The following is an 11,495-nucleotide window of genomic DNA, read 5'->3' on the forward strand; positions in this document are numbered from 1 at the left end:
TCATCATCCAACTGAACCGTGTTGAAGTCCAAAACATGAGACGGATCTCCAACATACTTCCGAGTATAGAAATATGAAATACCGGATGCACGCTAGATAAGCTGGTGGCAAAGCAAGCTCATAAGCCACCTTCTCAATCATCCGAAGCACCTCAAAAGGCCCAATGAACCGCGGACTCAACTTCCCTTTCTTTCCAAATCTCATAACATCCTTCATGGGCAAAACCTTCAGCAAGACCTTCTCACTAATCATGTAGGATACATCTCGAACCTTTCGGTCTGCATAACTCTTCTGGCGCGACTGCGCTGTACAAAGCCTCTCCTGAATCACCTTCACCTTTTCTAAGGCATCATGAACCAAATCTATCCCCAATAGTCTAGCCTCGCCGGGCTCGAACCACCCAACCGGAGATCTACACCGCCTCTCATATAAAGCCTCATACGGAGCCATCTGAATACTCGACTGGTAGCTGTTGTTGTAGGCAAACTCTGCAAGCGGCAAAAACTCATCCCATGAACCTCCAAAATCAATAACACAAGCATGCAACATGTTCTCCAATATCTGAATAGTACGCTCGAACTGTCCGACCGTCTGAGGATGAAATGCTATGCTCAACTCCACCTGAGTACCCAACTCTCTCTACACGACTCTCCAAAACTGCAAAGTAAACTGAGTACCTCTATCTAAGATGATGGAAACCGGAACACCATGCAACCGAACAATCTCCCGGATATAAATCCCTGCCAACCGCTCTGAAGAATAGGTAGTACACACAGGAATGAAGTTCGCGGACTTGGTCAGCCGATCCACAATCACCCAAATAGCATCAAATTTCTTCAAAATTCGAGGAAGTCCAACCACAAAGTCCATAGTGATCCTCTCCCACTTCCACTCGGGAATAACCATCTGCTGAAGCAAGCCACCCGATCTCTAATGCTCATATTTTACCTGCTGACAGTTGAGACACCGGGCTACAAATCCAACAATATCATTCTTCATTCTTCTCCACCAATAGCGCTGCCTCAAGTCCTGATACATCCTCGCGGCACCCGGATGAATAGTATATCGCGAGCTATGGGCCTCCTCCAGAATCAACTCTCTAAGCCCATCCACATTGGGCACACAAATCCGGCCCTGTATCCTCAACACACCATCATCACCAATGGTCACCTCTCTGGCATCATCATGCGGAACTCTGTCCTTAAGGACAAGCAAATGCGGATCATCATACTGGTGCCCTTTGATGCGATCATATAAGGAAGACCGAGAAACCACACAAGCTAACACCCGATTGGGCTCCGAAATATCTAGTACCACAAACCAATTGGCTAAGGCCTGAACATCAACTGCTAGGGGTCTCTCCCCAACTGGAATGTACGCCAAACTTCCCATACTCACTGCCTTTCAGCTCAAAGCATCGGCCACTACATTAGCCTTTCCTGGATGGTACAGAATAGTAATATCATAATCCTTAAGCAACTCTAGCCATCTCCGCTGCCTCAAATTAAGATCCTTTTGTTTGAACAACTACTGAAGACTGCGATGATCGGTGAATACCTCACAAGATACGCCATACAAGTAATGCCTCCAAATCTTCAATGCATGAACTATGGCAGCCAACTCTAAATCATGAACATGGTAGTTCTTCTCATGGGGCTTCAACTGACAAGAAGCATAAGCAATAACTCTACCCTCCTACATCAATACACAACTAATCTCAACTCTCGAAGTATCACTATATATGGTATATGAACTTGAAGCTGATAGCAAAACCAATACTGGAGCTGTGGTCAAAGCTGTCTTGAGCTTCCGAAAGCTCTCCTCACACTCATCTGACCATACAAATAGAGCACCCTTTTGAGTCAACTTAGTCAAGGGCGATGCAATGGATGAGAATCTCTGAACAAACCGGCGATAATAGCCCGCCAACCCAATAAAGCTACGAATCTCTGTGGCTGAGGACGGTCTAGGACAACTCTGAACCGCCTCTATCTTCTTTGGATCAACCTGAATACCCTCGCAGGACACCACGTGTCCCAAGAAAGCCACAGAACCGAGCCAAAACTCACATTTGGAGAACTTTGCGTGAAGCTTCTCCTCCCTTAATCTCTGCAATACAACTCGCAAATGCTCCGCGTGCTCCTCCTGACTACGCGAGTACACCAGAATATCATCAATGAATACAAAAACGAACGAATCCAGATAAGGTCGAAATACACAGTTCATCAAATGCATGAACATTGTTGGGGCATTGGTCAGCCTGAAAGACATGACAAGAAACTCATAGTGACCATATCTAGTCCTGAAAGTAGTCTTAAGAATATCTGAATCCCTGATTTTCAACTGGTAATAGCCCGAACGAAGATCAATCTTAGAGCACACCCTTGCTCCCTGAAGTTGATCAAATAAATCATCAATGCGAGGCAAAGAATACTTGTTCTTAATTGTTACCTTGTTCAATTGCCTATAATCAATGCACATTCTCATCGTGCCATCCTTTTTCTTCACAAACAGAACCGGCGCACCCCAAGGTGACACACTAGGCTTAATGAACCCCTTATACAGGAGTTCCTGAAGCTGCTCCTTCAATTCTTTCAACTCTGCTGGTGCCATATGATACGACGGAATAGAAATGGGCTGAGTGCTCAGCACCGGTCAATACCAAAATCAATATCCCTGTCCGGTGGCATGCCCGACAGGTCTGCAGAAAAAATATCGGGAAAATCCCTCACGACTGGAACAAAATCAATGTTGGGAGTCTCAACTCCAACATCCCTCACAAATGCTAGATATGATAGAAAACCCTTCCCAACCTTATGCTGGGCCTTCAAGAAAGAGATCACTGTACTAGGAACATAATCAGTCACGCCACGCTACTCAATCCGCGGTACACCCGGCATAGCCAAAGTGACTGTCTTAGCATGACAATCTAGAATAGCATGACACGGAGATAACCAATCCATTCCTAAAATAACATCAAAGTCCACCATGCTCAATAGCAATAGATCAACTCGGGTCTCCAAACCCCCAATAGTCACAACACATGACCGGTACACATGGTCCACAACAACAATATCGCCCACCGGGGTAGACACATGAACATGTAAAGTAAGAAACTCCCGGGACATACCCAAATAATGAGCAAAATATGAGGATACATAAGAATAGGTAGAACCTGGATCAAATAATACAGAGGCATCTCTGTGGCAGACTAAAGCAATACCTGTAATGACAACATCTAAAGCAATAACATCTGTCCTGCCTGGAATAGCATAGAAACGAGCCTAGCCACCGCCTGATCAACCTCCCCCTCTGGGGAGACCCCTGGCTGCCTGACCTCCACCCCTAGTTGGCTAGGCGGGTGGTAAAGTAACTGGAGCAGAAGTCGAGGGTTGACCCTCTGCTGAAACTGACCATCACGAAGTCGAGGGCACTGCCTCCTCATATGTCCACACTCTCCGTACTCATAATAACTACCCGGTGCTGGAGATGGGGACTAAAGGGAACCCCTCGCACCAGAGTGACTAGAAGATGCACTCGGCACAGAAGAACCCTGAGCTGATGGGGCATGAGATGAACTCTGAGCTGGGAGGGCGCTGAATGAAGGCTGGCCCTGCTGAGACCCATGATGACCACGACCTGAAGATGCCCCACGATACTTTTGACGGGCCGACTGAGTAGGCCTGAAAGAACGACCTCTACCATGCTGGAACTGGCCCCTCGACGGAGCACCACTGCAACTGCTCGATCCTCGAGGCCTCTTGGCCTCCCTCTCCTATCGCTCCCTACGGCGAACCATCTCAATCTCACGAACGATATCAACTACCTCCTCGAACGTAGCACCCAATACTCTATCTCTAGTCATCAAAATATGAAGATGGTAGTTAAGGCCATCCACAAATCTCCTGACCCTCTCACGATCTGTCGGAATCATCCAAATGGCATGACGAGCCAACTTAGAAAACCTCATCTCATACTGGGTCACGGTCATACCCCCCTACGTCAACCACTCAAACTGCCTACACAGCTCCTCTCTACGGGACTGCGGTACATACTTCTCCAAGAAGAGAGCGGAGAACTGCCGCCAAGAAATGGGTGCTGCACCGACAGGCCTATGCCTATCAAAATCCTCCCACCAAGTAAAGGAAGCTCTCGAGAATTGAAAGGTGGTAAATGGCACACCACTAAAATCAAGAATCTCTGTTGTACGGAGCATCCGCTGACACTTGTCAAGAAAACCCTGGGCATCCTCGCCCTCAGCACCACTGAACGATGGAGGCTGGAGCCTACCAAATCTCTCAAGATGACGCTGCTCATCATCCGGCATGGCTGGTACTACGAACTCCTGAACTGGCGCAACCGGCTGAGCTAGAGGTGCCCCCGGTGTCTGTAGTCCTTGCACTACCTTCTCAGGTGTGCGAGCAGCGGGGGTTTGATTGCCTCCCCCGGCCTGTGAAGTATCTGCTGCGGTAGTGGCTAAAACTGCCTGAGCCAGGCCAGTGCAAACTGATAAGATCTATGCCAAGGCCTCCTGAAGACCCGGAATCACGATGGCCACAGCTGGTGCCTAAACTGGTGTTGTTGGAGCCTGATCCGGAGCTGGGGCAACTGGTGGATCAACAGGTGTTGCCCTTGCTGCTCTACCTCTTCCACGTTCACGACCGCGTCCACAGCCTCCGATGGCCTCAGTTGGTGGCACTGGTGGTCGCCCACCTCGTCTGGTAGCTCGCGTCCTCATTATCTGTGATAGAATGGAATAACATAAGTTTTAGTACCCAGACCAACAAGTTTGCCCGACAAGAATTTCAAGAATATGAAGTTTTTCCTAAAGGTTCTGCAGCCTCTCGAGGATAAATACAAATGTTTCCGTACCGATCTGCGAGACTCTACTAAACCGGCTCATGACTTGCGAGACCTATGTAACCTAAGCTCTAATACCAACTTGTCATGACCCCAACCCCGGTCGTGATGGCGCCCAACACACTGCTAGGCAAGCCTGACCAACTAACAACCTCAATCCATTTTTCTTATAAAAATCATTATCAGCTAACACGACTAAATTGCTAAATTACCCTAATAAGAGTTTAAGACAACGAGTTAAATATTCGGAAATTCAGATGATAATACTACTACATAGCCCATACAGATCCGGTGTCACAAGTCTCGAGCCTCTAGTACAAGTTTAACAGCCTAATACATAATCAGTCTAGGAAATACGGATAAAATGAAAGGATAGAAGGGAGAGATCCGGGCTGCGGATGCCGTGCAGCTACCTCGATACTCCCGGATATGAACTGATCGACCGAAAATCCTCACTCAGCCTCTGGAACACCTGGATCTGCACGCAAGGTGTAGGGAGTAATATGAGTACTCCGACCCAGTGAGTAATAAGCATAAATAATGACTGAGAATAAGAAATCACGGAAAACATAGAGTAATCTATAATGCGGCAGTTTAAATAAGTAATATGGAAGCAATAAACCAATGGAAACAAAATATGGAAATGCTACAACAAATAAGAAATTAAGTGTAAGACATATAAAGAAAACAAACACATAGAACGGTACCCTATAGTACCCGCTGCGGCGTGCATCCCGATACATATATTGATCGTCGACAGTGCTTACTAGGGGTGTGCAGACTCCGGGAGGGGCCCCTTACGGCCAAAGCGCAATATCAAGCCATCTCGTGGCATCAAATCTAGGCCCTCGGCCTCATATCAATATCAGTATAACACTATTGCGGCGCGCAGCCCGATCCCATAGTATCCTCACATCTGGCCCTTGGTCGTACTCATTCCAGAAATCATATAAGCCCCTCGAGCATTAGTAAAATAGTAGTTCTCAGCCCAAAACATCATTTAATATTTCATTTTAGTTTCAAAAGCAAGTAAAAAGTGGCTGAGATGTAAAACAGTGGAAAACGGTACAACTGAGTTCAAGTAGTAAGTCAAAACAGTGAGGAAATAGTGATAAAACTCCCCGAAGGGTTCAAATAGTTGGCACGAAGCCCCAAGTATGGCAATCAGTCCAAACAATGATGATAACAAATAAGCTTCAATTAAAATACGTGGTAAAAGCATCACTCAGGACGAACCAAGTCACAATCCCCAATAGTACACGACCCCACGCTCATCATCAAGTGCGTGTCTCACATCAAGCACTACGATGTGAAAATCCGGGGTTTCAAACCCTCAGGACATCATTTACATTCATTACTCACCTCGAACCGGTAAAACCCTAGCTCGCTACACCTTTGCCCCTCAAATCGGCCTCCTCGCGCGTCGAATCTAACCAAAACTAGAATGAATACGTCACAATATGCTAAGGGAACAAAGCCCAAGCGAAAATAATCGAAAAATATCAAAAATCCCGAAATTAGCAAAACCCGAGCCCCGGGCCCACTTCTCGAAACTTAGAAATTTTTACATCAACGGGTTCCTTATCCTTCCACGAGTCCATACATATCAAGAGTTCTCAATTCCGACCTCAAATGGCCGTTCAAATCCTAATTTAAAATCTCAAGCCCTAGTTCTTTCATTTTTAGCTAAATTTCCATGAATTTCTAGAATAATTTCACAATAGAATCACGTTTTATGCTCATAAATCTTACCTCCAATCACTTCTCCCCGAATCCCTCTTTAATTCCCCTCAAAGAACTCTCAAAATACTCAGCTATGGAGGAAAAATGGCTCAAAATCGTGGATGCAATGTTTAATAAACTCACTACCCAGACATAACTGCATATGCGGTCCAATAGCCGCTTCTGCGGTCATTTTTCTGCATCTACGGAATTTCACTTACAGGGCCAACACCGCATCTGCAGATCCGCAGGTGCGGTCCCCCTTCCGCATCTGCGGTTCCAGGCATTCCCCATCCTTTCCGCTTCTACGACCCATAACCCTGCATCTGCGATACCACACCTGCGGTCCCCAAACCGCAAGTGCGAAAACACCAGCAGCAGTAGAAAATCTACTATCTCCCAAGTTCCAAAACTTCCCGTTAGCCATCCGAAATCACCCTGAGGCCCCATGGGACCTCAACCAAAGGCACCAACACAACCCTATACCTCATTCAAACTTGTTCCAATCATCAAAACACCTGAAACAATGCCAAATCCATCAATTCACATCGAATTCAAGCCTAAGTTTTCTAAAAACTTCCGAAATACGTTTTCGATCAAAAACCCAACCAAACCACGTCCGAATGACCTAAACCTTTTCACACACATCCAAAATGACATAACAAAGCTACAACAACTCTCGAAATTCCATTCCGACCCCCGGATCAAAATCTCACCTATCAGCTTGAAATCGCCAAAATACTAACTTCGCCAATTCAAGCCTAATTCTATATCGGGCCTCCAAAATCACTTCCGATCACACTCCTAAGTCACAAATCACCTCCCGAAGCTAACCGAACCATCGAAACTCACATCCGAGCCCTCTGACTCATAAGTCAACATCCGGTTGACTTTTCCAACTTAAGCCTTATTAAAAGAGACTAAGTGTCTCATTTCTTACCAAAACCACACCAAACGCAAACCAATCAACTCGACCACATAAAATACGGATAATGAAGCATAAAGAAGCAGAAATGGGAAAAACGAAGCGGTAATTCATGAGACGACTGACCGGGTCATCATTAACTTATAGTACTTTCCTATAGTTTTTGAATATCCAATTTTAGTTTCAAAATATTGAGTTGATATAATCTAATTTAGATTTGAAGATTAGTCAAATTGACTCTAAAGAAGAGAAACAAGATAACAAATATAGGACGGAGGGAATAATAGTATGTATTTTAGTATTTGTAATGGAAGAAATACTATGAAAAATTTGCACATATTGCATCCTGTGCTCTCTTTAAGTAGCTAGATCAATAGTAAAATCAAGAAAGAGAACTATACTCTAATAGTATCAAATTATATCTCCAAAATGGAATTAAGAAGTATTAAGTTCCAAATAAAAAACATAATGATGAACTAGCAGAGTCTTCAGAAGTATATAAATGAACAATATGTGAGAAAAGAACATTCAACAAATTTAAAGGCCCTTAAAAAACTAAGACTAGAAACTTTTCCATTTTTCTGAAGGAAACATGTGATGATTAATGGTGCGTTCTATAGATAATTCAATCGGCTCCTAGTACAGAAGTGAACTCTAATTGATACCACATGACAACAAAAAAGAGCAAAAGAAAGATGACATGAAACGTTAATAATGGTGGACGAGCAAGGCAGAAACTATTTGGACATAGATTCAAACATCAGTAGAATGCATCAATCCGTTCAATATAGGAAGATGGAGGTAGATGTCTGAGCTGATATTCTTTGATGATGCCTTAAATTATTAGAAAATGACAAAAGTAACAACTTAAATTCAGCTTCCTTTAGTAACTTTTCCAGCACATAGTAGTACTAATCAAGAATTCTGTGTACTGAAGAACCAAATGTTACGAATATAACAACAATTGCTATTGATGCCTTAAATTATTAGAAAATGACAAAAGTAACAACTTAAATTCAGCTTCCTTTAGTAACTTTTCCAGCACATAATAGTACTAATCAAGAATTCTGTGTACTGAAGAACCAAATGTTACGAATATAACAACAATTGCTATTGATGCCTGGTATGCAGAAGAATTCCGAACATAATCTTTCTTGGCAGGAGACAGTTAAATAACAAAGATTCGAGAAATTCAGTGCTTCTATCACTATTAGCAGATATCACAAAGAAAACAGAATCTAGGTGCTCAAATAAAGAGAGGATTATACCAGACCACGACCGAACAATTAAATGACCATTCACAAACTTATCCTGAACTGAAATGCCCAGAACCTGCAGAAAAACAAAAAATGTACCTTGAGACTGATTCAAACACAAAGTAGAGCAGAAAGAGGGAAAGCAGCCGGCGACAATTGCGTCTTCTCTGAAGGGCCCTAGGAGTTCTAAAATACACATGCAAAAGGAAATATTTCAATTAAGACATCAATCACAGAAATTAACCTACAAAATACACAAAAAATCTAAATTTTAGAACCTAATGTGAAAGGAGAAAGAGGACTTGCATCTCGATTTCAACAAAGAGTGTTATGTCCTTTTTCAAAATACACCGATTCTACCAAATTTCTGCCGATTCAAAATATACCAATTCTACCAAATTTCTTCAAAATACACCGATTCTACCAAATTAACAGAGAAAATAAACTTAAAACCCACATGCATGAAGAAAGAAAGACAAAAAAGCAAAATCAAAGACTAAAAGAGCAAAATCAAAGCAAAATCGAAGAGGAATTTGTATGAAAGAGCAAAATCAAATAAACTTACATCCAATTGATTGATAGATCTGAAGTTTTCTTTCATATCTCTTTCATTTTGCAACAGAGGAGGCGCTGAAGAAAGATGAGGCGCTGAAGAAAAGCAGAGAGCTTGAAATCAGAGGAAATGAAGAAGAAATGGAAGAGATTAAGTTTTGTTCGGCATCTGCAGATTAAGTCTGAAGAAATGGAATATTGCTATTTTTGATTAAGTGATTAAGTGAGAGTGGATTTCTGAAAGTGAAAAAAGCAAAAATGAGAAAGGGGTTTGGGAAAAAAAGAGAGGGAAACGATTAAAAAACAAGGGAAACATTGGGCGCTATTTTTTTAATGATTGCGGAGGTTAACGACCGCCGCAAATTTAATATATTTGTGGGGGTAAATAAACCCCCACAATTTATTATAGATTGCGGAGGTTATAGAAACCGCTTCAATAAAATCGCCGCAAATTTAGCGTTTTTTTGTAGTGTATCATTGGGGGAGAATTTCGATGAGTCTTCTTTTTTAAAAGATTTCTTTAGCAAGTTTTTATTTTTGCACATTCTGCTTTTCCTCTTCTATTACCATGTGCAGAAAATCTTAGATAGGTAATGGTGATAGAAGGTCAAAATGTCATTTGGTTTTTCCAAAAATTATCCTCCATTTTCTGCTTTATTTGCCATATTTGTGTAAAATATTAGTTATTGACTCGTGAAAAATGCGGCAATAATCTGTCCAGTCTGATATTGGCTCATTGAATATTCCATGTATTTTCTGTTCATTTAATTTGTTCCTTGTGTAATAGTTAGCTTCTCGAAGTAATTTGACACTCTCATTATATACTTTATGGCCTTGCTAATACTGGAGCTTCTTTTTGCCTTTGTCGATCTTAGAATATTGGTGTCTCTTTAGCTTTAGCTTTCTGCTTTAACTAATATTTGTTCGAGAGTAGATCATCCCTTTGAAATGACATACATCAATATTTGAAGTTAAAAATTGTTTGTGGTTACTATATTGTTGTTAATGTTCTATAATATTTTTTAACATAGTTCTTACTATGAGGTTGATGATAAACACGTTTTTTTAAGGTATATATTTATATCTATATTTATATTTATACTATACTAAAAGCACGAAGCCTCTATCGAAATGTTAATCAATTTTTTTACCCTTCATAAGTGTATTCTATGGTGGATAAAATTGTCATTGTAAATACTAATTATTTTTCTTGAAAAGAAAACCAAAAGCTACCGTTTGTTGCCTTTTTCTGTTGAGTACAACTTATTCTTATTTAGGCTTTGGATTCATTATAAAATTTTGGATTTTTCTGTCAATTAAAGTTACTAATTAATGCTACATCTTACTTTGTCTAGGTATTCTTTTGTTTTGTTTAGGTATACGATTCACTAATTTTTCTTTGTTTGGAAAAATCAAAAAATTGCCATGTCTTTTCTTTGTTTAGTTTTAGGATTCACTATTATTTATTTATTTTTGTAGAGGAAAACCAAAAAATTGCCCTTTTTTTTAGAATACAGGTCTCCGTGATTTAGGTTTAGGTCCTTTTCTTCTTCTTTTTTTTCCCGTTAGGCATTGACTAATTCTTTTTGGTGGAAAAACTAAAAAATTAAGGACTGAGGCATAACTTTTACTGTTGTTGTTGAATTGACATTGAGCCCGTTTGGCTTAGCTGATTTAGAGTAACTGATAAGCATTATGTGCTGAAAAGCACTTTTAAGTGCTAAAACTGATTTAAAAAATAAGCAATTATGTGTTTGGATTAAAGTGCTGAAATTAATAATAAGCAACTGAAGAATTGGGTATACGAAGAGTTTTGTTTTAAAAAGAAGTATTTTGGGGATAAAATAGTAAATATTTTGGTCAAACCTGAAGTGCTTATAAGCTGAAATTTGATAAGTTGAGGAAGACCAACTTATGACTTTTAATTTATAAGTACTTAACTTATAAGCACTTTTAATTTTACCAAACGCATAGATAAGCCAAAAAATACTTATAAGCCAGTTTACCAGCTTATAAGCTTAGCCAAACACCCTCATTGTGTCTAAATATTTTTTGACGTATTTTTTCTTTGTTTAGATTTACGATTCCCTTGTCTTTAGATTTCTTTACCAAAACTGCAAAATTCAGCCATTAATATCACTTTAGGTTTAGGATTAATTTAGCAATTATAATTATACTTA

General features: G+C 41.1%; 1 long non-coding RNA gene across 1 annotated transcript; it reads right to left on the reverse strand.

The window, feature by feature from the left end:
- Positions 1-5,039: 5,039 nt before the first annotated feature.
- LOC107804737 (uncharacterized) lies at positions 5,040-9,804 on the reverse strand. Its single transcript, XR_001652296.2, has 3 exons — positions 9,329-9,804; positions 8,776-8,839; positions 5,040-5,338 (listed from the first exon to the last, which is right to left on the reverse strand). It is a non-coding gene; the product is annotated as an uncharacterized LOC107804737 (long non-coding RNA).
- Positions 9,805-11,495: the final 1,691 nt, after the last annotated feature.

The sequence above is a fragment of the Nicotiana tabacum genome, chromosome 10 (assembly GCF_000715075.1).
Source record: "Nicotiana tabacum cultivar K326 chromosome 10, ASM71507v2, whole genome shotgun sequence".
NCBI classification, from domain to species: Eukaryota; Viridiplantae; Streptophyta; class Magnoliopsida; order Solanales; family Solanaceae; genus Nicotiana; species Nicotiana tabacum.